General features: G+C 36.6%; 2 long non-coding RNA genes across 3 annotated transcripts in view; one reads left to right on the forward strand and one right to left on the reverse strand.

Annotated features, from left to right (window-relative positions):
- LOC106540922 (uncharacterized) overlaps nucleotides 1–2,572 on the reverse strand; it is a 38,091-nt gene extending 35,519 nt beyond the window's left edge. For both annotated transcript variants that reach the window (XR_001312926.2, XR_015695630.1), the window contains exon 1: nucleotides 2,423–2,572. This is a non-coding gene — a long non-coding RNA (uncharacterized LOC106540922). The remainder of the gene's footprint in view (nucleotides 1–2,422) is intronic.
- Nucleotides 1,882–5,737, forward strand: LOC148049179 (uncharacterized). Its single transcript, XR_015695632.1, has 2 exons — nucleotides 1,882–2,065; nucleotides 5,314–5,737. It is a non-coding gene; the product is annotated as an uncharacterized LOC148049179 (long non-coding RNA).
- The last annotated feature ends 3,610 nt before the right edge of the window (nucleotides 5,738–9,347 follow it).

Genomic DNA, 9,347 nt, shown 5'->3' on the forward strand with positions numbered 1-9,347 from the left:
ACTTTCCACTTCTGAACTCAGCATATGCGGAAGATATCAGTTGTCCTGGCCTTAAAATTATGCAGATGATATACTGGAATTTAAATAATCACCTGAAACTCCCAAAATCTGGGAAGCTAATGTAACCAATGAGATATCAGGACAAAGGTAGTGAAACAGAGAGTATACACACTCTCTTGGTGAAATTAATTATTTCCAGGAGAAATAAGAGAATATTTGTTCCAACTCTTTGACCAGACATAAAGATCTAGATGCATGCCTTTAGCTTCATATTATTTTTGTTTTTAATAAGGAAGTGAAAGTTGGTGAGAGAGCAAAATAACCTGTGAAAATTAAGTGCTCTGAGGGGGTGGATACAAACACTATGTTCACTGGGGCTCTTAAAACAGCAGAAGACACAAAGCAAGAATGACAGTTCTGCTCTCGCTTGAAACTAAAAGGGTGCACCCTGTGGTCCTTTCTAGCTCAGCTGTTAACATGATGTAGTTCTCCTTATGCCTGACTCATAACTGTGGAAAAATCAAATGCTAGTGCTAAGAAATATGGGAATTTTTTAAATATTCCCAAATACTTACATTTTATATTTCCCCTGCTTTCTCCTTCCTTCATAGTCTGTTGATTTAACTGAAGTATTAATGAATATTATTACAAAGTAGCTCTTCTGTATTTTACACTCCATTTGCTGTGTCGGCAATACATTTATTAAAGTTATGCATGGATTTCTATTTATATATCTTATAAAAATGAAAAAAATGACTTCTATATCTCATATTTATCTTATTTGTACTTTCCTTATGAAAGTCAGCAGTTCTTTTGGCAATGAAGCAGAATCAAAATGACCCTTTCTTTTCTCCTGGCTCAATTTTGCTTATTGATTGGTTCCTATCAATTTCTGAAATCTTTTATTATTTATATATCTGTGTCATTAAACAGGCTTGTCCTAACACTTCATGCATCAGCAAATACATTCTTGGAGAGGAACACCATTAGTACTGCCAGCATAATTTTATAAATTATGACTTTACAGATCTTGGCATTCAAGCAGATAGAATAGTGCAAATGGAATCTGGGAAAAACAGAAATCCTTTGAAGGATTTCAAGTAACCCATAATTCAGCAACAAATTAAGAAAATTTGGCCCCAAACTGATGGGAAATTAGTGGGAAGTTATAATAGTCATGAAGCTCTGAATCAGAGATGTGGAATCTTTGTTCTTGGATCCATAACCACCTACTAAGTGGCCTGTCTGGATTACAGGGCCACAGTTAAGCATCTTTCCAATTCATCATTAAGCAATCATTTGTTTGTTGGATTAATATCCTGACTTTTCATTCAGGAACTCAAGGAGACATATATGGAGTATCCCCTTCTATTTGCTTTTGCCATATCAACAGTGCTTTGATGTTGGCTGTGTAAGAGCCTAATGAAGATAGTGTTGTTTTTGCAAAAAAAAAAAAAATTTTTTTTTTGAGAGATGTGGGTTTAAAATTTCAGTAGGACATTGGGACATTAAAGATAAACATTCAAGACTGGTGTAGGAAGTTAGCACCCACCCTTCTCCTAGGAAAATGAGAAATTTTAGGAAATATTAAAAGGGCAGAATATTTCCCCTAAAAGGGAGGCAGAAACTCAGCCCCCCCCACCTTTGTCAATGGGCCATTAAGGCCTGGGTAAGTCTATTCCACATAACAAAGATGTACCTTCTTCAGGAAGAGCCATAATAGGAATTGTCCAAAGCCCTTTCATTACCCAGGCTCAACCAATCTTGGGACTCAAAAAACAACCTACAAAGTTACCCCTGCATGGCTCCATGGAAGTGTGACAACCAATCAGAATGCAAGCTCAAATTCAAAAGCCCAGAGAAGGCATAAAACCTAGGCACTCTCAGCATCTCTGCCCTTTTTTTTTCTTTGCCAAGGATCTCAACCCATGTGATCCTGCTGACCATTAAACCATCTTTCCAAGCAGTCTCCATGTTTCCAGTGTTTTCCCCCCACTTGGAACTGAACCCAGATGGACATTTCTTCCAACACTGGAAAACAGGAAGAGACTGTTATTCTAAATAAGTGAGTCAGCTTGGTCAAGCAGATTAGTTTACAGTTTTAACTACACAGTCTAGTAATACAGTGGAGAAATTAATTAACCACTTGCCTCAACCACTTATGCTGCAAGGATTGTAAGGGAACAAGAAATATAGGTGAAGAAATTAAAAAAAGGACAAAAGGTAGTATGGAAAAAAGGGGGAAAGAGCAAAAGGTTAAGCATGGGGAAACAGGTTAAGCATCGGAAAACAGTTCAAGCATGGGGAAATTCATGAGAAACAGGCGTTCTGGAAAGATTGTCAAAGGGAGCTGCAGGGAAGGATTTGTGATTTAGATGGAGGGAATAAAAAGTTGAAGAAATGTATTCCTTGATATGCCTACCTGTTAGCCACCTGCTCTTGCAAGAATGTTGTCAACTCATAAAGTTGCCTTGGTGAGGAAAGTGGGGGGAACTCATTCTATGCATAGTTTCAGCTAGAATTGGATCTCAGATTACTGCAGAAGGTTTGGGAGGGATGTATCTCATTGGGGATTGTGATTTATGACACAGACTGAGGGGAGAGAAGGAACAGGGGTAAAGTTCAGCTATAATTCAAATAAGGCTCAGATCTGACTGCATAAGGTCTTGCCAAATGGTGCTCCTAATAAATGACTAGTTTTCTTTTGAAACTTGGCTCCAGAGTCATGACTCAATTAGAGCATCTTTTAGAAACCTGACAAACGTATTTTACATGCAATAAACTGCTTGCTGCTTCATTTTATGATTCTGTCAAATTTCTGACTGGTGAGTCTGTTTCTCACAGCTGGGCCAAGAGAAAATTAAGGCCACCCAATGAGCTTTCATGGCTAAGAGTGGACTAGAGCCTGGGTGACCTGAGGCCAGTCAATAAGTGGCATTTTTCAGGCTAAGGCTCCTACCAATATCCTAGGGCTCAATATACGTTTCAATATCTTTCTGAAGAAATGAGGGTGGATATAGCCAAATCCCAGCTAGGTTCCTGAAATGGAAACGCAGAAGATGTCTGATAGTAAAAGCTGGAGTTTAAGTCCTTACATGTGCCATCTTAGTTTTGCCAGTTAAATAGCTGTTGAGTAAGGAAGTGTTTATTCTATTAGTGTTCTGTCTATTAGAATATGATTGCTAAATCAAACAACTAGCTGGAAAAGCAGGGGGAGGAAATTCAGCTGTGCCTTTGATGCAGTACAACTTGCAGATGATAAATGTGGAAGAGGGACAGGCAGAAAGCAATCTTGTCCATTGGCCAGATCCATTTGTATCATCATATTTTTTACGACTGCATATGTGGAAAAGTAAAAAACAGGGTTTGTTTAAAAAAATGTTCAGATTTTTACAAATGGAACATTTCTTTTTTTAATAAGTGAAATTGACAAAAATTCTTCTTCATTCCCCTTCTAGCCTTGGTGATAGCAGAAAGAACAAAATTAAGGTGTTTCTTTTTTTTTTAATTGACTGGTCCAGGAGGGGTAAAGAATCAGGGAAATCCACCAAACAAGAGCTGTGGTAATCATGGTTTGGGCAGAACATCAATCATTGTGGCCAAAGTGGAGGATGGGATGAAATCCAGAAAGCTATTTTTTAAGCCAGTTTTATTTTCAACTGGTTTACACAAGGGAGTACAGCCGTTTACAGTTACAATGTGGAAGAGCCGTATATTTCAGACGTGGCTCTGTTTCTGAAAATTTTTGAAGTTGGAAACCCAAAAAAAGAGAGCCATAATGAAACATTTTCAATTTTTGTTTGAAATATTATATTACATCAAATATAAATTATGATATGTAGTTGCTGATTTGCAGGAGAATTTTCAATGCCTGGCATTCCTTTTGAAAATATAGTTTTCAATAACAACTGGAAACTATTTTTGGCTAGACAAACGGGCATAGGGAAAAGGGCAGTGAAGAGGCAGGAAGAATTAATGTCAGTACAGTTTTAATATGTACCCAGTAGGATTGTCCTTCTTTTATCTTTTCTATTTCATTTTTTTCCTAATTTGATATTTTTTTCTGTCCATTACATTTCATTTTCTCTTTGGTGAAGTTAGTGAATTCATTATTTTAATTTTACCTTAATTATCTTACCTTTTAAATGTTTTCTCTCCTTTCCTTCTATTTTACCATCAATTTCTTGCTGGATTTTTAAAAAAATGCCCAATACCTACATTTGTCTGAATTTTCAAAACCTCAAATCTCTGTGGTAGATTACATATACCATTTTATTTCATTCATTGATCTAAAGGTGAAAGTTATAATAAACTTTTAAATAGTTGGAAAACCTCAAAGAGAATTAGAACTAAAGGTAAATTACAACAATTTAAACTAAATTTATTTCTAACTTTATTTGCCACAATGTTTACATACCACACATTGATAATTCATATAATATGTTATCATTTATACCAAGGGTGTCAAACTTAAGGCCCGCAGGCTGGATTTGGCCCATGGGATGCTTAGATCTCCCCTGTAAACAGCAAAGGACAGGCCCATGGTGCTTCTGCCAGTGAAAATGGAGCATGGTGGGGTGCATGCCCCTCTCAGGCTCCGTTTTTGTTGGCAGAGGACTACCAAAACAAAACAAAAGGAGTTTTTTCCTCTTTTGCATTTGAGCATGAAAGAAGGGACAAGAAGGGAGAAAGGGAAAGAGGAAATACAAAGAAAAAGAAGGAAAGATGGGAAGAGAGCAAGGAATGAAAAATAAGGAAAGAGGGGAAGGAAGAAGAAAGGAGAATGAAGAGGGAAGGAAAAAGAAGAGAAGAGAAGGAAGGAAGGAAGGAAGGAAGGAAGGAAGGAAGGAAGGAAGGAAGGAAGGAGATTATAATGAGAGTGAGGGAGGGTGTGAGGGAAGTCCTGCCTTAGCACTTGGTCACCACAGGTGCCCCCAACATGAGGGATGTCAAGATGGCCATGCCCCCCTGTCTTCATCCCCCTGAGGTAAAACACAACACTGATGTGGTCCTCAATGAAATCAGGTTTGATATTCCTGATTTACAAATTTTATATTTATTGTACACAGTCCAGAGTCTCTCTGTGAGGTAGATGGGTGGTTTTTTAAACACAATATATTAGACAAATAAACAAACATTCTTGTCCAGTTATACTCTATGGAATTAGCTTACGTATATTTTTATTTCATGTCCATCACTGTATTTATGAATAATATTCATCCTTCATAAATTAGTTGTTGTTTTCTGACCTGAATTTTGAAGTACCTTTTTTTCAGAATGTGGCTAAGATTATGTTTCTATCTTCTTTGGCAGGACTGAAGAGCCCCATTTTGAGACTGCAGCTAACTGCTACTCAACTTTATTTGTAACAATAACAGGAAACCCAAGAAGGAAGTTTTGTATAGTATTCTAAGGTGTGACTCTGATCTCTTTGAAATGAGATAACCTATAGCTACTCATAGGAATCCTGGAGAGGACAGATGGACTTACTCAAGCCATCTGTTTGAATCCTAGTCAACATAGTACAGGCTGCTTCACCCATTCCATTTTGAAAAATACTCTCCTTGTAGGAAAAATAGTAATGTGTGAAGATGGCCCAGTATGTGTGAACGTTTAATGACTTGAAGCTAAACTTCACAAGAAAGACATATTGTCAGATTCAAATGATAGTGTACTATGCTGTTGTAAGTCTTTCAACATAGTGGGAAGTAAAAAAGAATTTGTTCTGTCTACCAGATCCATTTGTTTTATTTGATCTGTTGAATCCTATCTAACAATCTCTACAGAAAAAATGAATATTTTTCTGTAGAGAGGGCTGGATCAATCTATTTCTAGCTTGTATCTATTTCTAATCCCTTTATTCATACATCTGTACTATCCCAATTTTCTTGTAAGCTGCCAAATTCATATACAAATTCATATTAAAACTATGTTTAATAGATTTTCACACAAAGGAGGCATTTTAGCAATGTTTTATACTAAGCATGGACTTGTGTAGGTGGTTTTAAAAATAATAATTTGAGCTGTATCACAGAATTTAAAGAACTGTGAAATGCAGCAGTTTTCTGAATGTACACCACATTCAGTATGTACAGTCCAAGAGGAACAAAAAAATACATTTTTTTAAAAAAAGGAAGAAAATCAAATGTTTGAGTATCCCTAGTTCCAAGAAAAGATTTTAAAAAATAAGAGTGGAAAAACAGTGCCAGCAAATACATCTTTTTACTATTCTGGGATAGAAAAAACAGCTCAAGTAGATAATGCTATATTCAGATGAGATATTTGAAGCTGAGAAGTTACACTAAACAGGAATACAAGGTTTGTGGGTGGTTGTGGTGTTTTGATTTGTAGTATATTCATTTGCTTTTAGTCCTTAATATACTTGCAAAGAATATTTAAAGCTAAACTGGACTTTTTGGGACAAAAAATGAATATAAATGTATTAAATATATTTTTGTGTTTGATAACTTACTTAAGGGGACATAGTTTGCTGGAAAAGTATGGGTGCTGGAAAAATCCATCAGGAGAAAAAGGGTATGCTTAAAACTCTAGGAGATGGGTGATTTAAGAACATCTTTTTCTAAAAGCTAAGGTGATAATATCAACAATGCGGAAACAAAGAAGTGCCTCTTTTTCTCTGAAAGGTCTGCCTAAAGTATAAAGTATTCTTTTAGGTCATTTTATTTTTTCTTGCCTATGAAGAACATTTAAAGAGGCTTCTAAAATTGCCTTTCTTTTTTATATTGGAGGATTCTATAACATTTTGTAAAGTGGGAATACTGACTGAACGTGCCTAAGCCTTGTGGAGAAATGAAAGTGAATGGAGGGGAACATAGTAAGCAAGAGAAGAGGGGAGAAAAAAGGGACAGATCCCATCTGCAGTGTTACCATAGGCAACTGCACAGACTCATTGGGAATTTCACAACTGCCTTTGGGGTCTGCCAATGAGCCAGATGCTGGTTCGGAGTGAATAATTTCTTACCATTTGCCATATTGTTTCTAGAATTCTAATTGATAGCCTTCTCAGCATAAGCTTCCTATATGGTGGTAAGCAAAGAGTCTTTGAAATGGATAGCCTATAGCTACCAATAGGCTTTTTGGAACTTTTTCCCTGCTAAAATCAATTTAAAACTGCAAATCTTTTTACATATCACTGAAATCAGAAGATTTATTTACATGCAGAAAACTAAGCTATATCCTAACTTCATATAAACAAAAGAAACTGAGAGTAGACATATAGTATACAAAGCTTATCTATCCTGTGAATGGGGAGCCATAGGATGAGGCTGATGTTAGCATTTCTCACAGAATGTGTGTAAAATTCATCATGTAAAAATATTAATATTGAATTTTGAATATCGTCCCTGTAGAAGGCTGTTCTCTTTTATATATCTTAGGGAAGAGGTCTCTAAGTTCTTAGCCTGGATGTGACATTTGTCACCCTATTGATCACCAGGATTGATTCAGCTGATCTGACTGGCTAGATAGTGTCCCCTTCTTCCCTCACCACTCCATGTGAATCCCTTCCAAAGCTGCATGCTCAGTGGAAGAGGACAGCCATCTCAATTAGGAGTGTACCAATCTTCAGTTTAGAGTCTATGATAGCTACTCTTCCTTACTAATATGTCCAAGCCAAGCTCAAGTTCTTAGCCTGTGTGGTTGTTGACCATGGCACCTGAGAATAACAGTTGTTATCATAAGACTCCCAGCTGCAAAAAGCTGCCTTATAAAAGGCAGATTAAGCCTGTGTTTGAGCTTCTTTTTTGTTATGTAAATGTAAATTCACTGCATGCTATATGACCTATAGGTTTTTTGTTAGTTTAGTGCCCATCTCATAATAGCAGTTTTTGGCAATTTCAATCCATTATTCAAAATAGACCATTATACTCCTTTCAAAAGCTAATTAGCTATTGTCAACCATACAAAATAGACCAGATTAAGAAACTAGAGTCACATATGCCAATACTATTTTTATGATAGGGTTATGGCAACAGAATTTTTCAGGTCTGATTGTGCTTCCTTTCTCTCTTTACCTTCCCAAGAATTGAGGAGAATCTTTTCTGAGACTTTTTCTTAGATTGCATTTCTAGCCCACAGTCAAATTTCTTTTATCTGCCTATTATCTTTGTAGTGCCACATATTCTTCTTTTTCAATGTTATTCTTTCTGCCTGTTACATCCATCATCTTCCTGGTCAACCCAGTGTTCAAAGAAAGAAAGAAAGAAAGAAAGAAAGAAAGAAAGAAAGAAAGAAAGAAAGAAAGAAAGAAAGAAAGAAAGAAAGAAAGAAAGAAAGAAAATGTCAGAAATACAGAAAGTAGAAGAAAAGGGTTAGCTCCACCTTTTACCTGTCTCAGCCCTTCTCACTAATAGCAGGGATTGGAGGGACCCTCCAATCCAATCAGTAGGATATGTAGACCTCAACCAGAGAAAGATCCCTCTTACTAAGTAAGTGGTCCCTCTTACTAAGCCACTTGAATGGAAACTTTGAAGGATAGGCTATAAATGAGATAAATAAACTTAATACAAGGGAGAACATTTGATGTTGCTCCAATGGCTTTTGAACTGCAGTGATGGATTGTTAGTGCTCAGATTTCCTTAATTGTCACAAAAGGAGGACTGTAATAGGAGTATTAATGCAAAAAATGGATTACTGAGACATGTGTAAGCTTTGTAATTTACCATGATTAAGTACCATAATGCATATATTTCAACGTGGATATTCTTTGATTCTCATTTTCTAATGATCTCCTTGAAAAAGTACCACTCTTAAAAAAATTTAAAAAAAACCTCTGGACTTTGCTGTGACAACATAAGTGAATTTCAAATAATTGTAAACAGAACTGTAGGACAGGTGCCCTAAGGGTAGCAATCTGTATCTGTCTGTTGATCAGCTATAAACATGTGGCACTTTTCTATTTTAAAAAAAAGTCCTTCTCCACCAGATGAAAGGATATAAAAGCAGTCACCTGTCAGCCCACTCCAGCAATGAAATCCAGCAGCCTATTGTCCCAATCACTGCTTTCAATCACCCTAAACAGTCTCTGGAGACAATCATTATTACAAGACATGCTCCTAAGAGTAGATAAATGGAACTCAACCTGCCAGCCCGCATAGGGAAAGATGGACAGTCTTGGCCCCAAATATGAAAGAGCCTGGAGCTTTATTGACATTTACATCAAAAATAGTTAGCAATGAAAGCAGCTGTTGTGGAGAGCTTTTGCTGCGACGTGTTTGGAATATGCTGTGAATTGAAATACAGACCTCCTGACAAGCAATTTACCTTCTGTCAGTCTCCATGTGCTTGCAGCATTACTGGGTACTTGCTGCAATAGCCCACTTAAAGCT

This window comes from Thamnophis sirtalis, unplaced genomic scaffold, assembly GCF_051295495.1.
Source record: "Thamnophis sirtalis isolate CommonGarterSnake01/CBP01778 unplaced genomic scaffold, rThaSir2_p1.2 scaffold_2, whole genome shotgun sequence".
Taxonomy (NCBI): domain Eukaryota; kingdom Metazoa; phylum Chordata; class Lepidosauria; order Squamata; family Natricidae; genus Thamnophis; species Thamnophis sirtalis.